Here is a 24,818-nt window from a genome sequence, read left to right on the forward strand (position 1 = left end):
AGAGAGAGAGAGAGAGAGAGAGAGAGAGAGAGAGAGAGAGAGAGAGAGAGAGAGAGAGAGAGAGAACCAGGAAGGAATTCAGAGGCCCCAGCAAAGGTGTGTGCCCAGAGAATTAAATTTAACAAGTTTTCCAGCCACAGAGGCCTCTTCCAAGATGAGGGGCCTCTCCAGAGGCTAGCTAAGGAAAGGGAGTCAGCCTTTCATTCACCATGTGACAGTCCGAAGAGAAGCAGTCTGAAATCTCAACACAAGCTCCTCCTCAGTCAAGTTCCTAGGCAAAGAATAATAGAACTTGGAACTTATATACCTTTTGGGGTACTGGGGACTGGGGAGTATGATTGATTGGCTTTACTATGGCTACAAGGAAATGAAAAGCAATAGACAGGATTATCAGGGAGAGGCTGATGCCTTACAATGGATACAAAAGGGAAAGATCCAACCAAGGGCTAGGCTACCTGGGAAAGGACTTTGATACTATGGGAAAAACTACCAGGACAAAGGGGTACTTAAGCATTTGGTTAAGTCTTCTAGCCAGACCTGTCCTATACTTTAAGGTCTATTGTTAGTCTGAAACTCATGAATCTGAGAGCTCCCCTTCTGGGAATTCTCAAAAGACAAGAGTTTCTAGATTTCAAGTTGCTACAAATTTGGGGTCTCCAGATTTCAAGTTGACAGAACCAATACATAGTATTGATTCTAAGACAAGATAAATATTTAAAAATAAGCAAATGAGGGGCAGTGGGGTGGCTCAGTAGATTGAGAGCCAGACCTAGAGACTGGAGGTCTTAGGTTCAAATCTGGCCTCAGATACTTCCTAGCTGTGTGACCCTGGGCAAGTCACTTAACCCCCATTGCATAGCCCTTACCTCTCTTCTGCCTTGGAGCCAATACACAGTATTGACTCCTAGACCTAAGGTAAAGGTTTAAAACAAACAAACATACCTATAAGGCACACTTATTTCTTTGCTCTATATAAGAATTCAAACAGGTCCTGAGCTGTGAGGCTGAGTAGCAGTTGAGATTAGGCTCTCCTGAAGTTTTGATGTTGAACATTTTTACCAGGCAGCTAAGTGGCCAAGGGGATCAAATGTTGAATTTGAAATCAGGAAGGCATGAGTTGAATTCTGGCCAATGGCCATTTACCAGCTATGTGACTCTGCCCCAGTTTCCTCATCTATGAAATGGGGATAATATTACCACCTACTTCATAGTGGTATTGTGAGAATCAAGTGAGATAGGACAAAGTACTTTGCAAACCCTAAAATATGCCAGCTATAATTATTATTATTGTCATAATTATTACTCAAACTTATTTAATACTTGACTTATGGCAAATTCAGAATTTTTTGAGATTTTTTGAATTTTTGAGAATATCTTTATCTAAGAGGAGAGTTGCCACAGTTAAACCTTATAATTATTTTCCTTGCTTTGATATTCCCAGAAACTGAATCTGGATTCTTAGCAATAAGCCGTGCATCTCTGCTTACTTAACTCTTTATACCAAGTACCAACCAGGGATATTTTTAAACTGAGCAACTAAGGATTCGGACAATATATTGCAAACATTAATTTTTGGAAACTAATGTCTTTTGCTCTACAAAACTTATGTTTCCTAATGTATTCCTTTCCCCTTCCTCTTTCTAGAGAGTCATACATTATAAAAATATGAAAAAAAGAAAGCTTTGTTTGAAACCATCATTGGCATCTAAGTAGCAGCAAAAATTAAGAGCCTCAGAATGACAGGAGTAAAAAACCAACAGAAAGATGGAGTGAAGGGTCTCTCCTACTGAATACAACTTCAAAGGTAGGCAGAGCATTGAGTTTCATGGGATAAGGGGGAAATCTAAAGCAAAATTGCACATAGAGGAGTGCTGGCTGACCACACTCTCCCACCTACTATGCCAGGTTCTGAGCCTGTATATAGGTCAACTTCGGGATTCTAAGACCCTGCCTACACCAGTACCAGAGAACTCCATACCCCAGACCTAACCCCTTGAAGTGCCAAGCCCTGACGCCAACCTTCAGTGAGGCCTGGAAGTCCATAGCAGTTGGCCCTTTCAAGCCTGTGCTGTGGTGAAGGCTTTAACCCTTGACCAAAATAGTTTGGAATGCTGAGTCCTGCAAGCCATCAGCAGAGGAGACAGAATCAGCAGCTTTCAGAACTCCTAGTCCACAGGCAAAAAAAAAAAGGCTGAGAAAATGAGCAAACAGCAAAAGAAACACCTATCCCTAGAACATTTCTAGGGAGACAAAGAGCAAGACACAGTCAAAAAGGGACAATGAGTTTCAAACAACCACATGCAAACAAAGGAAAATGGGAATTGGTCTCAGGTGCTAGAAGAACTCAAAACAGAATTTGAAAATCAAATAATACAGGTCAAAGAAAAATGAGAAAAATAAATGAAGTAATGCAAAAAGAAAATAGCTTAAAAAGCAAAATTGGTCAACTAGAAAAAGAGGCAAAAAAAAATCCAATGAAGAAAAGAGTTCCATGAAAAGTAGAATGGACCAAATAATGGAAAAGTAGGATCAAAAGGTTATGGAAGAAATTCATCTTTTAAAAATTAGAATTAGGCAACTAGAAGCTGATGACTTCATGAGATGTCAAGAAACAATTAAACAAAACAAAAAAATGAAAAATAGAAGAAAATATGAAATATTTCATTGAATTGTGGTCATGGTGAGGCAGTCACTAATGGAGAACTGGGGGTGGAATCCTATTAGAGAAGAGATTTTTTCATTGCAGCATATGTTTTAATACTCCTCCCTGCAATCATTTCCTTCCTTCCTTCCTTCCTTCCTTCCTTCCTTCCTTCCTTCCTTCCTTCCTTCCTTCCTTCCTTCCTTCCTTCCTTCCTTCCTTCCTTCCTTCCTTTTCCTCCTCTTCTTTCTCCTCCTTCTTCTCTTCCTTCCTTGAGAATCTAGGCCTTTTGTTATTCCAAGTGAACATTATTATTATTTTTAGTTCTTTGAAGTATCCCCTTTGATTGGTCTAGCACTAAGTCTATAAATTAATTTTGTTAGCATTGTTATTCTTATTATGTTGTCAAGGGCCAATCACAGCAATGAATATCCCTCTAATTATTTAGTTACTCATTATTTCTTTAAACAATGTTTTATAATTGTATTCAGATGAGGCTTGTGTCTTTGTAAATTGATTCCCAGATGTTTTATTTATCTTCTTTTTTTTTAAATTTGGTTTTCCTTTCTATTATTTTTGCCTGAATTTTATTGTTATAAGTACTGTTGAATTTATTTTTAAATTTTTCTACTTTGCTAAAGCTATTGTCTCCATTAGTTTGACTCTCAGTTGATAATGAATCCCTGGATGCTCATGAGTAAACCACTCCCCTTTAGGATGCCCTCTCTCTTTTTTCATTCCTATCCACCTCAACCCTGGCCTATTCCAGATATATTCACCCTTTCAACTGTGCTCTTTGGAATTCTCTAAAACAATTAAGAAGCTTTCTTTCCTTTTAGATCTTTTCTTGCCAAGCTTTTATGGAATACACAGAGACCTGATGCTCTGTGTCTAATATGGGGGCAGAAAAATTAGGGTCTTGTCCAAAGAACTGACAGCTCAGGAAATCTCCATGGTGAGGGAACATGCTTTATTGAGAGAGGGAAGTTGGTAGAATGGCTCTGATGATGAAGTGACCATGATGATGGAAAGGCCCTGACAGGTTTTCAGCAATGATTCTTATCTTTTTTTTAGTTACTAAGGAAGGGATCATTTGTTTGGGCAGTTATTACCCTGCTGCTTCCAAGGAACTAATGTCACTTTACCCATAGTTCACCTTGTTCTGTGTGGTCTCACCCATGATTCATCTTGATTCTCCACTCTGGGGGAAGCAAACCACAATGCAAATGGGATGTTAATGATAGATTACACACTATGTGGTAACATTAGGTTACTTTTGCCTGATTCTGTGCAGATTCCAAAGGAGGGAAAGTCTAGTTTGCTGTGCCCAGGCTGATTGACTGGTTGCAGAAGTCCTGCCTACATCTTTATAGCAATCTGTCAACATCCATACACCAACCTCTCTGCATGGCAACCCATGCCATTCCCCCTTCAAATAACCCAGGGCCAAGAACTAGGATAGGGGTGAAGCATCAGTCTTCTGGAACTTCTTCATGCTGAAAAAGGTCTGTACAGAATCAGGGATAGATATAGGGTCCTGTATTACTTGTTGTAGTCGGGGTTATTCCACAACTTCTGGGAATGGAAGGTAGCAGCAGTGGCATCCAGTGGTCAGATATGTACTCATTACTCAGTAATTAACACTGGAACTGGAACTGTGACAGACAAGAGGCCACAAATTTAACAAAGCAATTAAACCTGCAAGGGTCAAATAGCAAAAGAAGCAATAGTGAAAGCAAAGGGGATGTAAGATAATATGACCTGGTGCCCAAGGGGAAGAAAGACTGAAGAGGGTCCCAAAAGGATGCTGAGCATACCCAACAGTCAGTAAGGTTCTCTCTATGGGCCACAGCTTTGGAGGGCTGGAAAAAAGCATTCTGGGTTCATCGTGGCCTTCCAACAATCTGTATGGATGCAATGGGACCAAATGCTACAAACTTAGCCCAGAGGAAGAAAGCAGTTAATCTGGTAGTAGAAATTCTCTTGAGAGTGTGGTTCTTGGATATCTTCTCTTTGGCTTCCTGGAATTGTCATTATTCTCAGGACTGCTTTGAAGGAAGCTTTTCTTCTCTAGTTCTAAATCACATGTAAAGTTTCCTAGATTAAAAGCTACCAAAATCTGCCAGTAACAAGACTTAATACAATTTAGTCTTTTAAGTGTATTTCCCTAACCCTCAAACTTCAGAGAATTTCAGTTTTACATACCATTTTCTGTTTACCTAACATAAAAAGTTCCATACAAGTACTTTAAAAATGGGAAAATAATTTCATTTTCTTTAGGATTATCCTTACTAAATATATTTGGAAGGGAATATCATCCCCATATTATAGTTTCATCACAGATTTAAATTCCAAGTTTTTTCATACTTGCCTCCTATTATAGTAACCCAGAGATGCTCCAGAATCAGCTTATTCATAGGTTTAATATAATATTTACAAAACTTCTACCACTTATCTATTTTGATCGTAGAAATTTGCTATAAAATGAAAAGGAGAGACACAGTTATAACAACATCATATATATCATAATGTTGTGGGGTTTAGGAAGGATACCTTTCACAAGAATTCGAGATTCCGAAACTTAGCTTAAAAGTAAAGAGAGAGATTTATTAGTAATGTTAAATCTTTGGCCAGCAAGACAGCATGAGTGGAACAACCTGGAGGTTGCTCCCAGAATGCCTCCATTCTGGGGTTTTTATATTTTACTGCAGTGAGGACTTGACTCTGGAGCAAGGGGTTGAGGAGGAGGTTTGCCTGATTTGGACAATCAATGGGACAATCAAAGGAGGATAATCCTCTCAGGGTTAGATGTTTTGGGTTGTGAGTCAGAGGGAAAGGGAGCAAAGGAATTTCCCTAATCATACTTTGCCTGAGTTTCTAGGGGTACAATGCCCTTGCCAATAATAGAGGAAAATCTCCCTCATTCCAATTCTTTTAGGAGAATCAGTTGCTATTAGGGATCTTGTCCTATAGATGAAAACATAAGCAACAACATTCTCTGCCCCTAGATTCAATGATTACACAAATGTACTGATTTTATACCAGTTGAAACAAAAACTTAGGATGGGGTACAGATCCACTTAAATCCAATTGTATACAGAGAAAAGTGTATACCAAATGGTTTGTCTATAGTAAAACATGTCTAGTTGTTAATTCTATTTAAATGGGCTTAATCTTATAGGCAAGGTATTAATAGGCAAATGTTACTCTATTTACTATACATCCATATTGCAAACAGCTTACATATTTGCATTGTCCCATATTTTCTATTAACTACTTGCTTTGATTATAGAAAATTGCTCTAAAAAGGAAAAAGGGACAGGACAGCATCAGAACTAGTTCCTTTCAGCATAAGCCTGAAAGGACAGAATGATTTATCACTTGTACACTAGCACCCTTAATTCTGTTTGAAGTCAGGTAAGAGTCATGGTTGACAATCAATCATTCAGTAGCCATTCCACCTCACAGCCAGACTCAGGAATAATTAGGTGGGAACATTCCAAAGTTGGAAGGATCCTATGTCAGCAGTCCTGAAGTAGGTCATTGAAAGTGAGCAGATTAAGAAGCTGGAAGGTTAAGAGTTTTTGAAGGAACATCAACAGGCATATTGAAATCCCCTGGTTTAAGGATAGGAGTTGGAGTGGGAAGAACATCATGGACCATGCACCTAACTTACAGAGAAAGGAGGGAGAATAACCTATATATCAAAGGAGAAATAATATAGATAAAGAAGAGAAGACGGCCCAAGATAGACTAGGAAGAGACCCTTGTGGTTAGCAGGTGTGACTTGGATGAAGATCCAGAAAAGGAGACAGAGAAAGAGTGTCAGACAGTGGGAGGAGAATCAGGAGAGTTAAATCATCACGAAAACTTCTAGAGGAGAGTATTAAAGAGAAGAGTGTGATCGCCAGTGTCAAAGGCTGCAGAGAGATCAGGAAGGTTGAGGCTTGAGAAAAGGCTGTTGGATTTGGCAATCAAGAGATTTTTAGAGAGAGCTACTTCCATTGAATGATGAAACCAGAAGATTGATAGGAGGGGGCAGATAGGTGGTTCAATGGATAGAGAGTCAGACCTAGAGAGATGGGAGATCTGGGATTCAAATCTAACCTCAGACACTTCCTGGCCCTGTGATGCTGGGCAGGTCACTTAATCCCCATTCCCTAGTCCTTACCTCTCTTCTGCTTTAGAACAGATACCATACAATTAATACTGTATTATTATCCTATAATGCAAGGTTTAAGATCTTTTAGAGAAATTTCAGGAAAAAAACTCGCTAACTCTCCAAATCAAGAAAGTGAACTGTTTGGAGAAGGCACCATGAAGATGCCTGCAGAAACTGCACACTGCATCCAAAGATCCAGAATGAACTTTGGGATGTAGTGAATTGAACTATGGGGGTTGAACGCATTTATTTTGAATGTAAATTCTTATACCAAAGGGGATTGCTCCCTAATTGGCTTTTTGTTAATACGCCTAGCTACCATTGGTTTTGCTCTCTTTCTCTTTTATTTCCTTTTTATCCCCAAATTATTGTAATTTCCCCCTAGAAAGTGCAATATTATATGCATCTCTAGTAAGAGATCTTTAGAGATATAAGCTGGTTATGTGTAATGATTCATTGGGGAGACTAGGCATGTAAATATGGGAGATTCCAAGTGCCTGCCTCCCAGTGGAATCACAGGGGGGAATGTGTGGATAGAATTTGTCCCATTTGTGTGCTCATGCACAGAAGATAAAGTTTTGGTGTGACCCCACCCCTCTCTCTTTCCTTGAACATGGCTGTTGAAGCTGGCTTTTAGTCAGGCCAGGAGAATTTACACATGTGGCCTTACTTTACTTAGAAAATTAGGCTTTGAACTTCTTTTTCTTTTTAAAAAAATTTCTTCTACTTCAAGTGATTATTAATAAATAAATTTTATAAAAAATAATACTTGTAATTATTTATATTAATTTAAATCTTACAATTCTAAGATGGAAGGTAAGGGTTTAAAAAAAAAGAAGGGAGTGAAAGGAAAGGAAATGGAGGTACTGATTGTAGATGGCCTTCTCAAGAAGGGGTTGTGGACAGCTTCTAGTAAAAGATGGAGTTTTAGTTGGGACTTAAAGGAAGCTAGGGAGGTTACTGGATGGAGGAGAGGAGGGAGAGTGTTCCAGGCATGATGGACAGACAGAGAAAATGCCCAGAATCAAGAGGAGTATCTTTTTAAAAAAAACAGCTAAGATGCCAGTGACCATGGATCAGAGAGTAAATGTGGGGGAATAAGGCATAAATTGCACTGGAAAGACAGGGCAATCTAGGTTATGAAGGACTTTGAATGCCAGAATATTTTATATTTGTTCTTGGAGGTGATAGAGAGCCAATGGAGTTTATTGCATAGGGGAGTTCTTTGCCAGACACATGCTTAGGAAAATCACTTTGGTGGCTGAACAGAGGATGGATTGTTATGAGAAAGAGACCTGAGGCAGGCAGAGACACCAGCAGACCACTATAATAGTTCAGGTGTGAGATGATGAGGACCTGTACCAGGATGGTGATGGTGTCAGAGCAGAGAAGGGAGCCTTACAAAGGTGAAATCTGCATGCCTCAGCAACAGCCTGCATGTGAGAAGATGAGAAACACTGAGGCGCCTGGGATGAAGCCTAGGCCATGAGCCTATAGGACCAGGAGAATGGTGTTGCCAAGGAAGGTAGGGGGTTGGAGAGGGTTTAGGGGGAAAGATAATGAGTACTATTTTGGACCTAGTGAGTTTAAGAAGTCTTCTGGACATACATTCTGAGATGCTTGAAAAGTAGTTGGAGGTGCAAGATTATTCCATTTTATCTTTACTGTGAATAGATAGCAGATAGAGGATATTATTATCTTCATTTCACATACAAGGAAATGAGGTTTTGAGTGATTAAGTGACTTGCTCCAGGTCATACAGATAAGTGACAAAACAGATTGGAATTCTGAGTGAGTGCTTTGCCTCTGTGTAACAGAGCCTCTGGGTCTTCCTTGTTCAGCAGGTAATACCTCAATTTTCACTGGCTTTTTAACCTTGCTGAATGAGCCATTTCATTTGCTTTCTTGATTGTCAAAGATTTTTGTGACAAACCCATCTTTAAAGAAACATACAAAAAAAAAAGAAACATACATATTTTGGACCAATTGAAATGTGAAAAGGAATCCTTTTAGAGATTTCAAAATAACAACACAATGTTAGATAGAGCAAGTATTACTTTCCTCAATTTACTTCATAAAAGTCAGAACCCATATCTTTTGCCATATAAGCCCAGCCCTTCTTATCACTCCCTTTGAGTCATCTCCAATAAAAATTCCTTTGATTATCCATTTTAAATTGCTAAAAAGGGTAGAGAAAAAGACAAAAGGGGCCATGAGAATATAAAGAAAAATCACAAGTGATAGATATCACATTACCTTCCTCTTCCATTTTGAAGATAAAGTATCTTTAGGAGATTCAGGGAAATTAAGTAACTTGTCTAAGGTCACCCAGGCAGTAAGTAGCAAGGGCACTATTTGAATCCAGATCCTCTGACCCTAAAGTAACCTACCACTCTCTCTTATACTAGGGTCTCTTCTACTTTCTATTGATAAAGACATGAACTTAATATTATGTAAAAGATCATAACTTTGTAGAGATACTACACATTTTCTCTGAGAAATTAGTCTGCACTTTTAGTTAATGACAAAACTATTCAATTTTATGGTGATGTGAAATATTATCAAGGGGTCATGTATGCTTCCGATAACACTGCAGTCCTTCTTGAAAACTTTCAATAATAATAGTAAATGGCAAATTATTACATTATTTTGCAAAGAAAACCCCAAATGTGGTTATGAAGAGTGAGACACAATTGAAAAAAATGACTGAACAACCTTGATACCTCACAGACCTCATTTTTGTGGGGGATTATCTCTAGTGGTATATTTAACACAATCCCTTTATATGTTATCAGTTTCTGTGGTCAAAAATATCTATCTCCTGATCTCTAGCTCTCATTCTTCATGTTTAGTCCATCATCTCTATCAGAGATGGGATAACATTCTTCATCATCCACCTTATGGAATCACGGTTTGGTCATTGTCTTGATTGGTATTGTATTTCAAAGTTTTGTCTATGCAGTGTTATTGTTATACAAATTATACTCCTGGGTCTGTTAATTTCATTCTGCATCAATTTATGTAAGTCTTCCCAAGTTTCTCTGAAAGCATCCCTTTCATCATTTCTTATGTTGCAATGACATTCCATTCCATTTACATAACATAATTTATTCAGTCATTACCCAATTACTGGGCATTGTCTTGATTTCTAGAAACTTTTTACCATAAAAAGAGCCACTAAAGGTATTTTTGTACATATGGATTCTTTTCCTTTGATTTCTATCGGGTATAGACCTACTAGTCCAATCATTGGGTCAAAGGACATGCAAAGTTTAGAAACTTTAGGCCATAGTTCCAAATTGCTTTTCAAAATAATCAAACCAATTCAGAGTTCTATCAACAGAGCACTAATGTACCTGTTTTCCTATAGCTCCGCTAGCATTTTAAATTTCCTCTTATTTATCAGTTTTGCCAACTTGATGAATGTGTTGCTTTAATTTGCATTTCTTTAATTATTCATGTTTTGAAGTATTTTTTTCACATGGCTGTTGATGGCGTGGATTTTTTTCTTTTGAAAGCTGTCTGTTTATAGGAGGCTATCTTCTGGTACCGTCTCTCACAGACGAGATGAGCTTCTTAGAGATAGTTCAGGGGCAAATTAGAGCCAGGTGGACACAGATCGACTCTATGAGTTCTAGAAGAAATTAATAAAAAATGGGCCAATGTGACCTTAAGAGACTGAAAAATAAAATGTCTTCATATGCAAAGAGGAACATAAGAAAAAGCAGCACCCAGATGCTTCAATGTATTCAGAATTTTCTTAAAAATGGTCTGAAAGGTGGAATACTTTTTTGCTAAAAAGAAGGGAAAGTATGGGGAGGTGAGATGGGGTCAGAGTCAGTCACATAATTGCTCCTTGTTTTTGCTCCTCACTCATTACACAGTGTAGGTCCTTCCAACCACTGCTTGCCGGTGACTACCAGCCCTATGGATAAGTCTTCTCAGTTCACTTTCTATCTGTGGCTAAGACATAGGGCACAGAGCTGGAAGTAGTCACTTACAACTTTTCCCTGAATTCTGTACAGGTTCGGATAACTCTTATTTTGATTTTTTCATGATTTCACTTTGTTTATTTGCTGTTATGATTTGATTTCCTGCCTTCTTTTTAGTCATATTAGTCAAAGGTTTACCAATTTTATTGGTCTTAAAAAATAAGCTTTTAGTTTTATCATTTTCATATTTTTTCATTTCTAGTTGATCTATTTCTCCTCTAATTTTTAGTATCTCCTCTTTCATGCCTATTTTGGTTCTGTTTATTTGTCAGGTTTCTAATCATTTTAAGGCATATTCAATTCATTCATCCCTAATGTATGTTTTTAGTAACATAATTCTCTTCCCCTCCCCCCCCCCCCCATTGCTTTAGGTGCATGTCAGAAATATTGGTGTATAGATTTTATTATTATCATTTTCTTTCAGGTAATTTATTCATTATTCTATGACTTGTTCTTTGGTTTGCTCATTATTTAGGATTTCATTGTTGATTCTCCATTTGGGTCTGTGTCTTTTATTTGTGTTCTCTCAACTGATTACTGTTTTATTGTCTTATGTTTTGGTAAGGACGGGTTTTCTTTTCTGTTTTGTTTTTTAAATTAATATTTATTTACAGCATTTCTGTGCCCTAATACATAGATAATTTCTTAAGAGTTCCACTTGGTGCTAAGAAAACATATATTATTTATCAGTGACATTTAGAAGAGCCCATAAGTCTTTTGGCTCTAGATTTTCCAGCAATTTGTTCAATTGTTCTTTATTCTCTATTTTCCTTTTGTTTCTATTTTTGCTAGATGTCTACTTACTATTGAGAGAGGGACATTAAAATGTCTGCCAGCATTTTGTTACTGTACATATCTTCTTATAATTCAGTTTTTACCTTTAAAAGCTTGGTGGCTAAGATATTTGGAGTATATTAGTTTAATATTGATATTGTTTTATTATCTCTGTTATCTTTCAGCATAATGTAATATTTTTTATTAATCTCTTTTTCATGTTGTCAATGTTTCTACATTGTCTAATAATAGCATGTTTTGCATGGTTAGGTGATGCAGTAGACAGAGCGCTGGACCCAGAGACAGGAAAACTAGAGTTCTAATGTAGCCTCAGACATTTAATAGCTGTGTGATCCTGGACAAGTCACTTAACCCTTATTTGCCTTAGTTTCTTCTGTAAAATGAGCCAGAGAAGGAAATGGCAAGCCACTTCAGAGACCCAAGCAGGGTCATGAGGAGTCATATGTGACTTAAAAATGACTCAACAATGGCAAACCAAATACTTCTGTGTTTGAATCCAAGACCTTTTTCACTAACAAGTTAGATGACTTTGGACAAATCACACTCTAGGACTCAGTTTCCTCAGTGATTCAATGTGTATATGGACTAATTGGTCTTTAATGTCCTAAGCTAAACTTTTTTGATTCTGGGAAAGATGTCAACACAGACTCTATCTCAGCTCATGCTTGGCTTACTCATCATTCTGTAAATGGTTGTTGATTGATCAATGACTAAAAGATGATAGAAAAGAATAGTGGGAATTCCTAGTGGGAATTCAAATTATTCACACAAAAAATTCACAGTTGCATTATTTGCATTTCTTGTAATTACCTCAGTGCATCCCTGGCCCAAGAGCATTTTAATTAGTTAATTAAAGATATGTGTTTTTGCTCAATTTAAAGAAGGTTAACAATCTGGTTTACAGCTGGGAAAACCTAGACATCCTCCCCCACCCATGTGCAATAATTACCCTTTTAGTTTATTCTTAAGGAACCAGCTTTTAGTTTTAGTAGCACATAAAAGCAATAACACAGCCACTAAGATTCACTGCCTGTGCTTGTGTTCTGCCATTAATCAATCCTGAAAACTATTTATTGTGCATTACCACAAGGCACTGACGATTATACCCATAAATCATTAAACTGTATTATCAGCTAGGGGACTAATGGATAACTTTTCTTTGCCGATGAGAATCTGAAAAGCATTTTTAAATGCTGTCTGCCCCATTACCTTCTCAAAATTTGCAATTTCACTTACCATCTTCTGTTGGTAAAACTGTGGTGTGGGACTACTCTAAATATTAATTCTATAAATGTGTCTCTAAAGTTGACAATGGAACTATAATAATGATAACAATAAAAACATTAGCACTTTAAATTAATATAATGTTTTGGTATATATAATATAATGTAATATAATATAATATATGTATATAATATAATGTAAAGAGCATTCCCATGTATTACCTCCTTTAACTATCAGACCATTGTTGGAAAATACTGAGGAAAAATACTTTGCAGAAAAATTAGAATAGATTTAGAGAGGCTAAGAAAGGCTGTTGACCACATCTATATTTCAAAATTTGTAGGGAAGTAATTAATATTATTATGTAACATACACATTTTGGGCAGAAACTATGACATCCTCAACTCAAAGAGGAAAGTTGTAAGTTTAAAAGAAGATGAGAGGTCCCTCTTTGTAAGAGGGGTGTAAGGAGGGTGTAACCCTCTGTGTGTCTTAGAAACCATTGACGTGCCGTTGAGGAATGAAACTGAGGGTATTAAAATAATTGGGAAATTCATGCAGAAATTCTGGGTGAAGTTTGAGCAAATTTAACTGTTATACATTTGGAAAACTGACTATTAGGTATTGTGCTAGGTGTGAAAGGGAGAAAAGGGGGATGAAAAGATTCATAAGACATGACAAATTTCCTGTGTATCATTCTCTTCCATCAATGTTGTGTGAATGAGGGAAAATGGAAAAGCAGAGAAGTCCTAACAATCTTTCACTAAATAAATATCTCTTGTGATATTGATGCTGTTTTGAAAACTCCTCTCTGACTGAACCTGTGCTTGGTTCCTGACTCTTGAGTTCTCCTTCTCCTCTTGGGTTTGGAGTGAGGATGCTCCCCAGGCTTGGTTTGGGATCCAAGACCCATTCTCTTCCCTCTTCCATGATCTCATCAACTTCTATGGTTCACCTCTGTGTAGAAGACTCTGGAAGCTTTAGCACCTCCCAAACCTTTGCATGGAACTCCAGTCCCATGGAATGGCTAAACAAGTTGTGGCATATGATTGTGATGGAATACTACCTTACAGTAAGAAATGATAAAAACAGATTAATTTTGAAAAAAAAACAGGGAAAGATCTATATTAAAATATGAAGAGTGAAACAAGCAGAATCAAGAGAATGTTATATATAGCAACAGAAATATTGTTTGAAAAATGACTCGCGTGTGTCCATCTCCCAAGAAAGAAATGATAATTAGAAATAAGTAAGATATGGTTTTATATATACATACATCTTTTTGTCAAATGATGCCTTCTATATTGGGAGGAGGGAGGAAGGGAGTTAATTGGATATTTTATTGTAATAAACAGATTTAAAAAAATTTAAATTAAAAAGATTTATTATAAACATATTAAATATCAGTATAGTTAACTCAACTTTCTTTTCAATTATTTACACTTAAATACATGAATTTTCCTCTACTCTATCTTGCATGTACCAATTTCTACTTAGATAAGTTGTTTCCCATGTTAGGATGTTAGCTCTTTAAGGAAAGCATCTGTACTTTTTAAGTGTTCCTCGTATCCCAGGTTTTAAGCACAGTTCCTGGCACTTAGTAAATGCTTTCTAAATGTCGATTGAGTTACTGAACGCATAAAATGTCTATTCCTCTCTCCTTACAGCTGCAATAACTTCCTCCCCAAATGACTATGCATTTATTCCGTATATATTGATATACCTGTGTAAAACTCCTCTTTGGACTAGGAGAGTCAATGAAAAAAAGCAAGGAGGCAAATAGATTAAACACCAGCTATGAATATTAGAACTGGTAGTTTTGGCTTTTTCTCCTAATCAAGACTTATTATGCCATTTCAAAAAAACAAAACAAAACAGGAAAGTACACAGTGAAAGTACACAGGTAGTAGTTTTAAATGGAAGAGAGAGAAAGACAGAAGAGAAGTGGGAGGCACAGAATAATAGCAGCAGGTGGCATTTAGTTCCTCTGGGAAGGTGAGAAAGCATTCAGGTATTTTCATCCTTTTAGCTCCTGTTTGTCCTTTCAAACTAAGATTTATCTCCAGTTCCCATTATCTATCTCTAGCCTGATCTTTTCCTATTGGGATAGCATTTTTCTTTATGCCTTATTTCTTTAAATAAAATAACTTATTCTCTATTGTTTTATGCATATGTTATCTTTAACTGGGATTGCAGTAGCCTTTGAGGGAGTTTTATATTTATATTTCACAGAATACATAAGCTGAAAATTCTCTGTTCTCCTCTGATGGTTTAGAAACCCTCTGTAAAATAGTACAAACCATTTTGGTATGCAATGTGGAATTATGCAAATAAAGTAACTAAAATGTCTATGGTCTTTGAACCAGAGGCACCATTACTAGGCTTATACTGGAAGGAAGCCACTGATAAGAAGACCCAATAGAGTGTAAAATATTTATGTTGTTGTTGTTCAGTTGTTTTTCAGTCATGTCCAACTCTTTGTGATCCCATTTGGGGCTCTCTTGGAAAAGATATCAGAGAGGTTTGCCGTTTCCTTCTCCAGGGCATTTTACACATGAGAAACTGGGGCAGACAGGATTAAGTGACTTATTCAAGGTCATACAGCTAGTAAATATCTGAGGTCATATTTGATGTCATCCTGATTCCAGGACCAGTGCCACCAGTATTTATAGCAGCCTTTTTTTGTGATAGCAAAGGACTGGAAACAAAATAGATGCCTAACCATTGGGGAATGACTAAAGAAACTATGGTGGAAGAATTTAAAGGATTATGACTATTATAAGAAATGGTGTACTGGGCAGGTTTCTTAACCTCTAAGGTCTAGCAGCCCTTACCACTCTTCTGCCTTGGAACTAATATACAGTAATGATTTTAAGATGGAAAATAAGGATTAAAAAAAAAGAAAAAGAAATGGTGTGTGTGTGATGACTACAAACATGGAAAGATCTACATGAACTGATAGAGTGAAGTTAAGCAAAGTCAAGGAAAAAAACCATGCATATGTAAATGGAAAGAACAATCTTTGAGAAAGAATCAAAAGTTGAAGGTAACAAAATTATAAAGATTAAACATGTGTTCAGTGGGAGGATACCCCTAACCCACTGGAATTGCGTGTTGCACATATTTTCAGACTTTTTCCATATTAATGCTCCCTTTCTCTCTCTCTCTCCCTTTCTCTCTCTCTCTCTCTCTCTCTCTCTCCCTTTCTCTTTCTCTTTCTTTCTTTCTTTCTTTCTTTCTTTCTTTCTTTCTTTCTTTCTTTCTTTCTTTCTTTCTTTCTTTCTTTCTTTCTTTCTTTCTTTCTTTCTTTCTTTCTTTCTTTCTTTCTCTCTTTCTCTCTTTCTCTCTTTCTCTCTTTCTCTCTCTCTTTCTCTCTTTCTCTCTCTCTTTCTCTCTTTCTCTCTCTCTTTCTCTCTCTTTCTTTCTTTCTCTCTCTCTCTCCCTTTCTCTCTCTCTCTCTCTCTCTCTCTCTCCCTTTCTCTTTCTCTTTCTTTCTTTCTTTCTTTCTTTCTTTCTTTCTTTCTTTCTTTCTTTCTTTCTTTCTTTCTTTCTTTCTTTCTTTCTTTCTTTCTCTCTTTCTCTCTTTCTCTCTTTCTCTCTTTCTCTCTTTCTCTCTCTCTTTCTCTCTTTCTCTCTCTCTTTCTCTCTCTTTCTTTCTTTCTCTCTCTCTCTCTCTGTCTCTCTCTCTCTCTCTCTCTCTCTTTCTCCCCCCTTCCTTTTTTGTCTTTAAAATGCTGTTTATTGTATGGAATGACTCTGTGAAGAGGAGTGATACAGGGAAAAACTATGATGATGTAAAAAAAAGACATCAATAAAAATGTATTTTAAAAAAAGAAACCACCTAGGAGATAAGATCAATATAAAAGTGATTCATTTTATTTTTAAAATAATATCATAAATATCCCCACAGGCAGAAACTGTAAAAATGTGAGGCTAGGTCTTTTCATCCCCTCTGACTTTTGAGTTTTTCATTTCTACTGCTTTTAATGACTAGTTTTGACTCCTTTAGCCCTTGGGCTTCTGAGGCTGGAATGAAAGGTTGGGGCAGATAAGTGTCTAGGAGGGAAATCCACCCTGTGCTGGCCCTAGTAGGCAGAGTCTGGGAGGATTTTTATTCCCCTCATTCCCTGAGGTAAAGGAAAGAGTGGGTGAGGGGCTTCCAGACAGCTAGCTACCATACTGACACCTAGTGGTTACAAAAAGATACATTATGCATATGTGTATCTATAGAGTACATTCATGTGTGTATGTATAGTTTGTATTCCTGTGTGTACTTCTCTGTATATACATACATAACTATAACCATGTATACACATAGATAGTATCCACATTTATCTATCTATCTATAGATTTAGTTTCTTTCCACTCATTTGTAAACTCCTTAAGGTCTGAGCTGATGCTCCTCATTTAGTTGTGTCCAATTTTTCATGACCTCATTTGGGGTTTTCTGGCAAAAATATTGGAGTGGTCTTCCATTTCCTTCTCCACCTCATTTTATAGATGAGGAAACTGAGGCAAACAAGGTTAAGTGACTTACCCAGGGTCACACAACTAGTAAGTGTATGAGGACAGATTTGAACTGAGGAAGATGAGTCTTCCTGACTCCAGATCTGGCACTCTACCTACTTTGCTACCTAGCTGTCCCTGCTTTGAAAGGTAGAACTTTCTTTTAATGTGTGTAAAATTGACTTCTTTGAGGCTTCCAATGCTTTCCCTTCGTTCTAGTAGTCTAGAATTTGGCAAACAGGCACACATTCATCCTATTATATTGGATCAAAGAATCTAGAGCTAGAAGAACTATTTAATCCAATCACCTCATCTCAGAACTGATTTTCCAGTGGTTACACAGGTAATAAATGGATTCAAATGCAGGTCTTCTGAGTCAAAATCTAGTCAAATCAAGTCAATAAGATTTTATTAAGTACTTAATATGTACGGACTACCGTGCTAAATATAGGTAGCATAAATACAAATGAAAGGAAAGATAGCCCCTGCCTTGTAGTAGCTTAGAATCTAATGGGGGAAGACAACATATAAAAGAAAGAGGGAGGTCAAGGTACCCACATAAGATCACGGTGGAGAAAGAAATCTGAAGAGGCACAGAAGGACCCCAGAAAAGAATGAAAAAGTGAATATGACTGACTTGGGTACTTTCTTTAAAACAGAAGTTCCAGATGGAACTGACTGCTCAGAATAAGGATCTGCAGTATCTCCTAGGATGAGAAAGCTGGTGGAAAAAAAATCTGAAGAGTAAGAAGTAGAGCCCAAAGAGGAATGAAAGAGTGAAAGTGTGGTGCTATTTCTTATATGATTTCACAGTTTTTTGTAATACTCCTTTTCAAAGTTAATCATTCCAGACTCAGTTCTAATCTTTTCTGTTTGCTCTCACATTGAAATTTTTTTCCCCTTTTCTCTTCCCATCCCCTTCATCATTTTAATAGCTTTTATCTTGACTTTATCTTGCTCTTTTACTTCTTCAGGTGTAGGGCTCAGATCTACCTTAAGTGTTTTATGATTGAATAAGCCATGATTTTGTACAAGAGAATAGTGTCATTTTCCTTCTTTCCAATGAAATTTCTGATGATGGCCAATATTGTTAGGTTTTTTGTCCTCATCAAGCATCAAAAAGTCTGTTAAAGTGACTTCCTGGCTTCTTTCCTTGGGCTGTTGATTGATGACTTAGAGTACTTGATTTAGATTAGTTTCCCCTAAATGAAGTACTTTAAATGCCACATTTAAGTTCACCTGTCAGTTTCTGCTCACTTTCACAGCCATAAGAGATTTTCCTACAACTTATTCCTATCTGATAAACTTTTTATTAGCCAGAAAAGCTGTGTCATCTATAGATCTGGAAATTTCTTTATGCAAGACTTCTGCCAGATAATTTAGAAAAATGTTGAATAAATTGGGTTTTTCTCAATGAAAGTTCCATTGTAGTGTCTCCTTTTGGAATGGAAATGAACTTGGAATTCAGGTTCTCAAAGGCTATGCTAGTGGAAGGCAAGCTGGGGCCACTCCTGAACCTAGAAGAGCTCCAGCTATAGGTCTGGTGACCCCCTGGGAGCCTATTGTTTGCTTAGCTAAATTCAAAAGATTCATCACTGGAGGATTAGTCAATTCAGATAAAGCTGTGTTGTAAAACTAAACTATTCTTACTATTCCTTATCAACTATAATTAATAACTAGCATTGATATAGCAATTTACATATATTATTATCTTATTTGAACCTCCCAAGAACTCTATGGCAGGTGCTATTATTATCCCCATTTTATAGATGAGGGAACCAAGGTCCAGAGAAGTTAGGGGATTTATCCAGGGTCACACAGCCAATACGTTTCTGAGGCTAGGATTGTACTTGTCTTTCTGCCTCTGAGTTCAGCATGCATGTACTGTTCTATTGAGCTACATGGTATATATGATATCTGCCTTCTCTGGACTTTTGCTCACAAGCCGTCTCCTATGCCTGGAATGCCCTTCTACTTCTTATGCCTCTTTCTCTCCTCCATGAGGCTTTCCCTGGTCCCTGGTGCTAATAATGCCTTTCTCCTGAAATGACCTTTTTTAATTTGTAATGCTTTGGGCATAACTTCTATGTATAGAATTTGGCTTCTCTGACATAATGCGTGTTCCTTGAGAGCAGAGACCAATTCATTTTTTGGTCAATATTACCAGTGAACATATAATGCTTGGCACATAGTAAGGCATTTAGTAAATGCTTGTCAGTTAATTCAGCCTCTATCGTGCACAGGGCGCTTTGATGAGCATTGAGGACATAAAGATAGAAAAAGCATACAATCTACTAGGGGGTGGGTGGAAGAGGAAGCCACAATCTGTACAAATATGTGATTCATTTTTTTGATCATAACAGCACCTGAAGACTGTCTCCTGAATGATGGAGGGATGGTAATAGGTACCAGAAGAGGAAATATCAATGAAATCTCGTGTCCCTGAAGTATTAAGGTAAGGTGCTTTTCAAAATTGGCTGCACAAAGGATTCTTGCCTTTGGCTCCCAGTCTCCAAGCTCATTTCTAATTCAAGACAATGTCACTACCCTGAATCCTTTTCATTTGGAACTTTGCCATTTTAAGAATTCTCAGATATTTTATTTTCCCAATTACATGTAATAACAATTTTCAACATATGTTTTTCGAAATTATAAAATCCAAATTGCCTCCCTACCTCCCTTCCCTCCTTGCTCTCTGAGACGGTAAGCAATTTGATCCAGGTTATATATGTATTACAATGCAAAACATATTTCCATACTGGTCAGTATTGTAAGAGTAACTCACATAAAACCCAAACTCCAAAATAAAACCATTAGTTTTAATGTGAAAAATACTATGCTTCGATCTGCATCTAATTCTAACAGTTCTTTCTTTGGAGGTGGATAGCATTCTTTGCCATAAGTCCTTCAGAATTGTCCCTTTAGGACTTTGTCAGAGATATTTTAAAAAATCTAAGCAAATTGCACTTTTTTTTCTTTTTATCTTTATGCTTTATCTTCTGAGAATTGTATCAGACTAATCAGGCATTATTTAATGTTACAAAAATCATGTTCCATTAATATAACAGTTTATTTAAATGCTCAATGATCTTACTCAAAAGAGGGAGGGAGAAAGAGAGGCTCCTGAATCTGTAGAATGTTATAATGGGACTGTGATTCTTTGAGGAGAAGGTGGGGAGAGAGCCGAAATTTCTTAGGAGACAGTGGTTCTTTGGAGCCCCTTCATAACTTCCTATCCCATTGTAAAATCTTCAGTCTGAGCATTTATGCTTTTGAAAATGGCAAATGTTGAAATTAAGGCTTTTTTTCTCATGGCTTTAGAGTATGAAGGAGAAAATATTAATGATACACAATAAACTTAAAGTGTGCTATGTACATTTTTGGCCAGGGAGGAGAAGAGCTGGTTGTTGAACATTTACCAGTACATGTATACCCCTTCAAGGAGACCACCAATATATCAATTATTAGCCATTTCTTAGCTAGAAACAAAAGCTATGTCAAAGTAGTTGGAGACTTCTCACTGCAGTGTACTGAGGCATCTATGTGTACTGAAAACCACAGTCAATTTAGAGATGACCTATTTTCATGTAGAGGAAGCTAGGTAACATAGTGGGTAGAGTGTTGGACCTGAAGTCAGGAAGACTCAACTTCCTGAGTTCAAATCTGACATCAGACACTTACTAGCTGTACAACTGGGCAAATCACCTCACATCTTGGCCTCAGTTTCTTCATTTGTAAAATGAGCTGGAGAATTGTAAATGCCAAAACTGTAAGCAATAATTTTTAGTGTTTTGACTTAAATTCTAAAATAAGTGGTCGCCATCGGAAATTCCCAAATATGAAAATACCCAAGTCAGCTGGGATTTATGGAGATTTTAATTAATAAAGAAAGAAGGAATTAAGGGAAGGAGAGAGAGAGAGAAAGAGAGAGAGAATTAATTCAAACTGCTCTGGCTCAGGCTGAGCCAAGAAGTAGTAAAAGGGCCTGGGTAAGGGAGAGCGAGTCAGTCTTTATCACTCACCACAAGATTGTCTCCAAGCTGGGTTCTTCCACTCCGAAATGAAATTACTTTCCAAACTGAATTCAATTGCAAACTCAATTCAATTGTCACTGAATTCAATTGTCCCTGAACTGTTCCTTCATCTCTTTTTAAAGAGATTTTTCTCTTATGTCACTTCCCCTAAATTTTCACATCTACCAATCACAGTAGACGCTTTTCCCCAGGACTGCCCATTCTTAGTTTTCACCTTCTTTGGTTTTCACCTTCTCTAGTTAGATTAAATCTTCTGAGTACTTCACACTTCTTTGTTAAGCTTGCTTTTTTAAAGTTACTTGACCTTTTTAGGTACTAATTTAACCTTTACAGGTGCTTAATACCTTTTTGTATTAGATCTAAAAATAGTCCTAGCTTAAAGTTCTAGCTTTACAATAAGGTATGAGTTGGGGACTTTCATTGTTTAATCAGGAGTTTTATAACTTTATCTTCCCCTAAGGCACTGTCTGAGTAGGGTGGAGTAATTTTAAAAGTTCCCAATACATTCCTGATTCTTAAGTATCTCCATTGTTACAATAGGGAATAGCTTGACCAAATCTTCTAAGGTACAGTCTGAGTAGTTTCAAGATTCACAGAATGAAATGACAAACCACTCCAATATCTTTGACAAGAAAACCCCAAATGGGGTCACAAAGAGTTGGATGTGATTGTAATGACTGAACTATAGTAACAGCATTTTCATGTATCTGAAGTGAGAGAGAGATCTTCCTGAGAATTGTTAAATATGATCACGAGTTCTTACTTTTGGTTATAAGTGTGGGAATGAATGAACAGAAGCAACCTATTTTAAGGGTTTATGAAGTCCTAGGCAGAGAACTAAAGAACTTCAACAGGTGGTATTTTAATCATTGCTACTGATTGATGTTAGACTAGAAAGGGGTATATGAGCAGTCAGCAGCTGGTGTGAGAAGTAAATTGGTTAAAAAAAAGTGGTGTAAGAGCAGGAATCTGACTTCCTAGGTCAGAGATTAAAATTAAAGTAATAATGGGCTCTTGGTCAGAAAGGGAGTCTGCATCATCAAGTCCAGGAAGAATGCATTTGCCTGGAGACTTGCTGATTTGATCCAGAGGGTTTTAAATTGAAAATGAAAGAGGAGGGAGAAAATTACCTATAAAAAAGTAGCAAATCAGACCCTAAAGAGCTGCACATATGACATAGGAAGAATTATGGCAGAAGAATTTTTTTTAGAAGTATGAGAAAATAATTAGAGAAATTAGAAATAGGAAAATAGGGAAAAATAGAAAGGAGAAACTAATTAGAAAAGAGGAAATTATTAGATAAAATAGAAAAAAGAAAATAATTAGGGAAAAAAAAAAGGCCTCAGCTGCCTTTATGCCAATGCAGAGAATAGGGATAAGAAACAAAATGAGCTAGAGATTTTAGTGCCAGAAGGGAAATATGACATCATGGGTATTATTGAGATATAATGGAATGTGATTCATGACTAGAATATAAAAACAGAAGGTATACACTCAGTTCAGAAAGATTAAATAAAAGTGGTAGCAGCATGACATTGTTTATTAAGAAAATTTCATTTTTCTTTGTTTCTTTATTGACAACTTTGAAGAAATTTATGAATCTGAGACAAAAAGAATGATGGAAATGATAACTTAAGATAAAAACAGGAAGAGACAAAGATAGTGTGATGGAGTAATACTATAGGCCACCTAAGTCAGAAAGATGAATTGAAAGTTTAGTTCTTAATGGAGATGCCAAGCTGGCATGGAGACTGATTATAATTGTGATGGGGAATGTGAGTGGTCAAGATATCTGATGGTGCTTTCTCTCAATCTAGATAGCTTTGGGTGGTCTCTTTCTGCCAAAAACAGAGTTCTCTACAGTTTCTTAAATTGCGTGCTAATAATTTACTATTTTAAAAGGCAGAGGATAGACTAAAGAAATCTATGATTTTGGTTCTGATTCTGACCTAAAAAGAAACTAATCAGAGAAATGGAAATTAGAATCTTAGAAATAAAATTACCCTGGGTTCCTGACAAAGTTTTATAAGATTTCCCTAGAGATTGACATCAATTTATCATAGTGTCACCTGCAGGTGTGACACCTGCTTTGGTCGACCATCCTGCTTCCACTTGTAGGTTGAATTCCCCTGGGAGATGATTTCTAGGTTTAAGGTACTCTATGTGTTCACACTCCTAATGCTATAGCTCATGAGCCTCCAGTGGCATATTAGCCTACAATAGTCAACCCTTTAACACAATTAGCGCAAAACAAAGGCATTTACTCTAATGGCATGATAAAAACATCCTCAGAGACATCCCCTTTATAAGTCTGGGGTATATTATCCCATGAATATTCACACAAAAATGGGCATATACCTAAGAGAGGTGCATGCATAGGAAACATATGTGGCCCATGCAACTCATACCTCTGGCTTTATAGGGCTCAAATAGTCTTATCTATCTAATAATAGCATTTCTGTTGGCCAAGGCAATCAGCTACACTCTCTGACTCTCTGGAACTGTTTCTATCTACAGCTCAACTTCTGATGGTCAAGGCTAATTGTCTCTGTTTACAAAGCCCCTCCAGTGGCTTTCCTTGGCTGAAAGTTTTAGAAAATGTTTTAAGAAGGTATATTTTGCATTTTAAAGTTACACACATGATGTGGTTGAGTCTTTGAGCAGTCAATGAATAGCTGCCCTCGAATTCTATCAAGCATGAAGAACTTCCCACCTTTTAAAAGGGTAAAAAGGCATTAAAATCTCTGCTTTTTCAGGCCTCATCTTTGTTATCTGCCCCTTGTGTTCTCTAGTATCATCAACTGGACTGGAGAGAAATCAGTTCTTCAAGGGTAACTTTAGGTTCTTAAAGACTTTGCCATCGAAATGCCAGTTCAGACAGATCCTTGCAGGCTGTAAAGATTCAAGTATAGACCTGATAATGAACTTTATGTCTGTTGTCTAAGTACTATTAGCTTAACTAAGTGCTGAGATGCTCAGAATCTTTTTGGCTCAGTTGGTTTTTGACTGTGTGTGTGGTTTGCATATGCACAGAGATGGTGAAAGAAATAGGGAGAAAAAGACAGATTGTTAACCACAGAGAAAGTTAAGCAAAGCCTTGGGAAGGAGGAGGCAGATGATCCATGACTTGAAGAAGCTACGAATTCCAAGAGGCAGAAGGTTTGAAGAAAGAGCGTCTTCTAGAGACCTGTATTAAAATCTCAGAAACTGGAGGTGGAATGTTACACATATCAAATAGGCTAAATTGACTGGAATGGAAAATGCGTGAAAGAAGACAATAGGACATAAAAGAGGGAAGACAGGTGGGATTTAGATTGTGGTGAACCTTTAAAACCTGGTAGAGGTATTTACATTTTCTTTTGGGAGTCACTGAAACTTTTTAAATTGGATAATGATATAATTAAATTTGTTTTGAAGGCAGTTAAGTGGCGCCAGGCCTAAGACAAGAGTTCCTGGGTTCAAAT

General features: G+C 37.0%; 1 protein-coding gene across 3 annotated transcripts in view; it reads left to right on the forward strand.

The window, feature by feature from the left end:
• RNF144B (ring finger protein 144B) overlaps positions 1–24,818 on the forward strand; it is a 236,712-nt gene that overhangs the window by 11,464 nt on the left and 200,430 nt on the right. For 2 of the 3 annotated variants that reach the window (XM_007487884.3, XM_007487887.3), the window contains exon 2: positions 19,684–19,775. The gene's annotated coding sequence lies outside the window, so the exon portion shown is untranslated. Of the gene's footprint in view, positions 1–1,649; positions 1,805–19,683; positions 19,776–24,818 lie in introns of those variants that run through there. The other variant, XM_056823490.1, reaches the window with a different exon arrangement.

Source organism: Monodelphis domestica, chromosome 3 (assembly GCF_027887165.1).
Source record: "Monodelphis domestica isolate mMonDom1 chromosome 3, mMonDom1.pri, whole genome shotgun sequence".
NCBI classification, from domain to species: Eukaryota; Metazoa; Chordata; class Mammalia; order Didelphimorphia; family Didelphidae; genus Monodelphis; species Monodelphis domestica.